The sequence below is a fragment of the Diadema antillarum genome, unplaced genomic scaffold (genome assembly GCF_040938485.1).
Source record: "Diadema antillarum isolate AM-2024a unplaced genomic scaffold, OU_Dant_1.0 seq00001399_RagTag, whole genome shotgun sequence".
NCBI lineage: Eukaryota > Metazoa > Echinodermata > Echinoidea > Diadematoida > Diadematidae > Diadema > Diadema antillarum.
In genome coordinates this window covers 100,920-106,919 of record NW_027272154.1, presented here as the reverse complement: position 1 = coordinate 106,919, position 6,000 = coordinate 100,920, and positions in this window count along the sequence as shown.

Genomic DNA, 6,000 nt, shown 5'->3' with positions numbered 1-6,000 from the left:
ACACACACACACACACACACACACACACACACACACACATTAGTTTCATTCAGCCAAAATGGGTCACGGTAATTTCTTTTGCAATGGACGTATACCCATCAGAGATATCCAAAGCACCAAAGCAAGTTATTTTATCCTGTACGGGGCCCCAGACAGTATAGCCCCAAAATGCCCCCCCCCTCCACATACACACACATACACATACACACACACACACACACACACACATTAGTTTCATTCAGCTGAAAAGGGTCACGGCTAATTTCTTTTGCAATGGGAGTAGTACCCATCAGCGATATCCAAAATACCAAAGCCAGTTATTTTATCCTGTACGGGGCCCCGCACAGTATAGCCCCAAACACGGGTAATTTCTTTTGCACTGGAAGAAGTACATGTACCTATCAGAGATATTCAACACACCAAGGCTAGTTATTTTATCCTGCACAGAGCCCCAGACAGTAGCTCCACAGTGTCCCATCCATTATACATGTACTGTGAATCAGCTGAAAATGGTCTTACAAATTCTTTTGTAGCGTTAATATCAGGGCCTACTGAACAGAGATATCACAAACACTAAAGCAAATCATCTTATCCTGTATACGGGGTCCCATAGGTTACAGTAGCAAAACACAAGAAATTTGCAAAGGAAGCATACTTCTGTATAGTGCACAACCAAGATGACCATATTACGAAAACCAGTCATTTCATCTTGTACTGGGCCCAGGTTACAGTAGCCATACAGTGCCCCTCCCCCACATAATTATTATGACATCATTTAGCTGAAAAGAGTCATAGTTGTTTTTCTTTTACAATCGAAGTAGGCCTTAGTTTACATCATAGATACCCAAAACATCAAAACCAGTTAGGTTTTCCCAGCCAATTTCGCACTTTTGTTGGTTCATTTGATAGAAGGTTCGAATTCGTAAAATGGGTATTCAAATTGGCTGGTACCCTACGTTCATTCAAATTCGCCTTGACTTGCCGAAAAGGGTATTTCAGCCATTAAATTTCGCGAAAGACAGTCAAATTCCAAACGTGTTCATTCAAATTCAAATCATGCTATTTCTTTCTTTCAGATCATTTTGACATGTCTTTCTATGTGTGTTTTCGTTTCATCTATGAATTACTGTTATAAAGCAGTAAAAGTATCATAATTAAATTTCTTATCTAGTATAACTGGATTTGGTTGTTCTGTAACCAGACTGGTAACGCTCCTTCTCTTTCATATACATGTCATTATAGGCCTATACGTGTACCAGTAATGCAGATTAACTTCATTTTTTTTATAGTCATGACAGCACAATAGATACAGACGTATATCTCTAGAAGACATAGAAAGAATTATCAAAAAAAAAATTGAGGATCATAACCTTGACTTCTTGGAACTGGCCGACCGCTCGTAATAAAGCGCTCGTAACGGCCAGATAATTTGTGGCTTCTTACTTCTTTGGATTCAAAAAGCACGTTAAAAAATGGTGTCAAAGTCTCTTAAACGAATACGAAAACATGAAATGCTATGATGCTTACAAAACAATAACTACGATGAAAGAAAATAAGGAAAGAGGCCAAGCATGAACATATCTGTTTGATTGACTGCAGAACATGTTGAATTAGATGGCCACAAATCAATTTGAATGAACGAGCGCAGCATGTAATCACGTGACTATATCATTATGAATTTATGAATGAACGGATAGTGGAATGGTACTTGTCTTCAGTTGAAAAACTGTTATTTGGAATATAAGGTTACAGGTAATGTGAATGTTTCAAAATAAATTTGAATGAAGAGATTAATATGACATTGAACTACCATGTCATCTAGGCGAAATTTTTGCTAAATTTAATTCAACATTAAAGAATTCGATTAAAAGAGGTGCGATATTGGCCCGGATGCAGGGCCCTTGACAGGTATAGCCCCAAGGTATTCCCACCCCATATGAATTAAATGTTTTAGGTGAAAAGAGTCATGTATGCCTATTTTCCTTGGCAGCTAGTGGAATTAACAGCTGAGATACGTAAAACACAATGGCCCCCAGCCAGTAGCTGGAAAGTGCTCCCGTATTATTTTATTCTAAGTGAAAAGAATCACTGCTATAATTTATTTTGCAATGGAAGTAGTACTCAACGAGGTATCAAAAACACCGTAACCAGTTATATAGCTGTACGGGGCCCCACGGAGTGTTCCTAAAGTGTCCCCACATGTAATTCCACTATCAAGATCTGCATCCCGATCTATTCAATCTGTCAGATCGGGAGAGAGCGGCAAAAGTGTACGGGGACCGGGAGCATCGTAGCAGCAGCGTTTGGGTGATGGGGTTGGATCTGGCAATTTTACAGATCGGGAAGAAATTTTGAACTGGTTCAAAATTTCTTCCTCATCTCCCCATCAAGATTGACCTATTTTGAATCGTAGCTCAAACGGGGAGAGAGCAGTGACAGTGTAAACACCGCGGGATGAACGTAACAATTCCAGGTTTTTCTGACCGTAGTAACAGCGGCACAAGAACGGGAAATGTAGTCTAAACTAGACACCGACGACATGGTCCCGCTGCTGCGCCGCTTTCTTGATCAAAGCATGACCTTCCAGCTTAAACGACGCTCTCACTAAGCCCCCGTCACACTAGAGCGGATCGAGCCAACGAATGCCCAGCGGATCCGAAAATTTGGACATACGCTCACATTTGTTGCGCGTCGTTCGTGACCCGCTTGACGTTCGTTGTATCCGCTAGCTGTTCGCAGAAATTCGCAGAGATTCGCCGGAGCAAAATTTTGATTTTGGACATGTCCAACATCTTGAGCGGATGACGAACGCTTAACATCCGCTGATTGAAAGTTTTGGTCGCTCTGCATACGTTTCTCATTCGTCCGCCGTTCGTCCAAATTCGCCCAGCAAATGTGCACAGCAACACACGTTAATCAAACGTAGATAAAAAATAGATATTCATATAGCACATATAATAATAATAATGATAATTATAATAATAAGAAAAAAAGGGTCTTATTTGCCCAGGGTAGCCTCTTCAGTGTTGTCACTGCTCTACCAGAGGGCCCTGCCATTATTATTACCCCAGCGTTGCCAGGTACCCATTTATACCCCTGGGTCGAGAAGGACATCGTGGGTAAAAAAATCTTGTCCAAGGATGTAAGCACTAGGCGGGATTCGAACCCGGGTCCTCGGTTCGGGAGTCGGATCCACTATGCCACAGCCCCCCACATGACATTTCATTATACGTATTCTGACATTAAGTATAAGAGAACATTATTCTAAACCACTGCTATAAAAGTCAACCTGTAGTAAATGGGAATCTCTGAACGGAAATTGGGAATAAGTCAGCCTGTAGTAAATGGGAATCTCTGAATGGAAATTGGGAATTGTGAAAGTTCGACTCCAGTTGGAGGCACCAGACGCAATGGAGGATGTTGAACTACCAACATCATCGTCACGTGATCATCAGAAGGAAGTAGGGCCTACACTTTTTAGGGGAATCTTGAATGAGTGACATCAGGAGTACTTGGTGGTTACTTCGGCTTCCTTCTTTTTGGGGCCATTTTCACAGTCACAACTATCTAAAAAAAGAAGATCACTCCAAAATCTTCGAGTGATCCGTGAGGTCACTCCAAAATTAGTGAAAATGAACATTTTCACTCCAAAGTCACTCCAATTTCACTCGAAACTCACTCTTTTTTTTATTTACTCCTTCATGAGTGAACAATTTCACTCTTCTTTTTTTTTAGAGAGACAACATTACTTGACACTGTCACTGCTCAAAATGATTTGGTAAAGTGTGCGTCATCCGAGATCCGTCACGTAATTGCCGCAGTATCGCTCTGCATATGTTGGGCATTCGCTGCTCATTCGCTTTGTCCACTCAGCATCCGTTGGATGGACTGTACGCATTCGCTTTCATTCGTTACTTTATCCGCTCGTTACACGGTCAGCATATGCTGATCATTCGTCAGGCGAACGTTCGAAAACCACATTTTGCTTGCGAATTCGAGCGGATACGAGCGTATCTGGACTTTGCCAAATTTTGCCCATCCGCTAGGCATTCGCTGATTTATAAATACGCTGTAGTGTGACGGGGCCTTTAGTTCTCTACTCTCGTGTAAAATCAAGGCCTGTTCCTACGACGCTTCATTCCTGCTTCGATAACGCTGTTGGCCGCTTTAGCTACGCTGTTCCTACGCTTTCCCAGACTCAATTATGCATGCAATTATGCGATACGCTGGAAAATGTTTGCCAGAACAGCAAAACTGATGATGATGAGGAGGACGCGTTGTCGTTGTCGCGAAAATGAAGACGAAGGAGCGCATATTTAAGAAGAAGAGATGCAAACAATAAAGAGAATAAAGCAAAACACTTTGGAGCTACTGTCTGGGGCCCCGTGCAGGATAAAATATCTGACTTTGGTATTTTGATATCCGATGGATACTACTTCCATTGCAAAAGAAATTAGCCGTGACCCTTTTCGGCTGAATGAAACCAATATATATATGTGTGTGTGTGTGTGTGTGTGTGTGTGTGTGTGTGTGTGTGTGTGTGTGTGTGTGTAGGGGGCACTTTGGGGCTCTGGGGCCCCGTACAGGATGAAATAACTGGCTTTAGTGCTTTGGATATCTCTGATGAGTACTACTTCCGATTGCAAAAGAAAGTAGCTGTGACCCTTTTCAGCTGAATAAAATCAATGTGTGTGGAGGGGGGAGGGAGGGGGTAAGGGGGCAATTTGGGGCAACTGTCTGGGGCTACTGTCTGGGGCTACTGTCTGGGGCCCCATGCAGGATAAAATAACTGGCTTTGGTATTTTGGATTTCTCTGATGGGTACTAATTCCATTGCAAAAGAAATTAGCCGTGACCCTTTTCAGCTGAATGAAACTATTGTGTGAGTATGTGTGTTGGGGGGGGGGGGGCACTTGGGGCCACTAGCTGGGGCCCCGTACAGGACAAAATAACTAGCTTTGGTGTTTTGTATGTCTCTGATGGGTACTACTTCCATTGCAAATGAAATTAGCCGTTACTCTTATCAGCTGAATAAAGTCAATGTGTGTGTGTGTGTGTGTTTGTACGTAGGGCTTATAGGGGGTGGGGCACTTTGGGGCTACTGTCTGGGGCCCCGTGCAGGATAAGATAGGTGGCTTTGTTGTTTTGGATATCTCTGATTGGTGCTTCTTACATTGCAAAAGAAATTAGCCGTGACTCTTTTCAACTGAATAAAATCAATGTTTGTGTGTGTTTGTACGTAGGCCTATGGGGGTGGGGCCCTTTGGGGCTACTGTCTGGGGCCCCGTACAGGATAAAATAGCTGGCTTTGGTGTTTTGGATATCTCTGATGGGAACTACTTCCATTGCAAAAGAAATTAGCCGTGACCCTTTTCAGCTGAATAACACCATATTTGTGGGGCCCTTTGGGGCTACTGTCTGGGGCCCCGTACAGGATAAAATAGCTGGCATTGCTGTTTTCATGATAAGTACACCCAAAGGAACAATATCCACCAACTTTTGTCCGTGACCCCCTTCGGCTGAATAAATCCATTTTTCGGTGTCCCTTTTTGTGGCCCCTAGGCTTACGGTACAGGATGTGACTTGCCAGCAATTCATTTTATTGACCCTTGGCCACATCCTTATACGATGAGACCATTAAAAAGTGTGACCCTTTTCAGCTGAATAAATGCTCTGGGCCCCCGGTCTATAAAGAAAATATATTAAAAAAATCAACATATTTTCCCCTTTCTTGCATAAAAGAACAACACATGACTAGCCCCTTTTAGAAGGCAGGGAGAGATATAATTACCCTCAACATTATTATGTCAGATACAAGCTGAGGGAATGCATACTTTTTTTTTTCAAAAAATGAAATTTCATGCCAATTCTCTTTATCGAATGGAATATATATATTTTCCTTATATCGTTCTACGCATATGTAGTAGTCCTCTCGTCCAGCAGTGACTGCAAAGAAACTTCAAAAATTAATAACTCTTGAACGGATTATCCAATTTTCCTC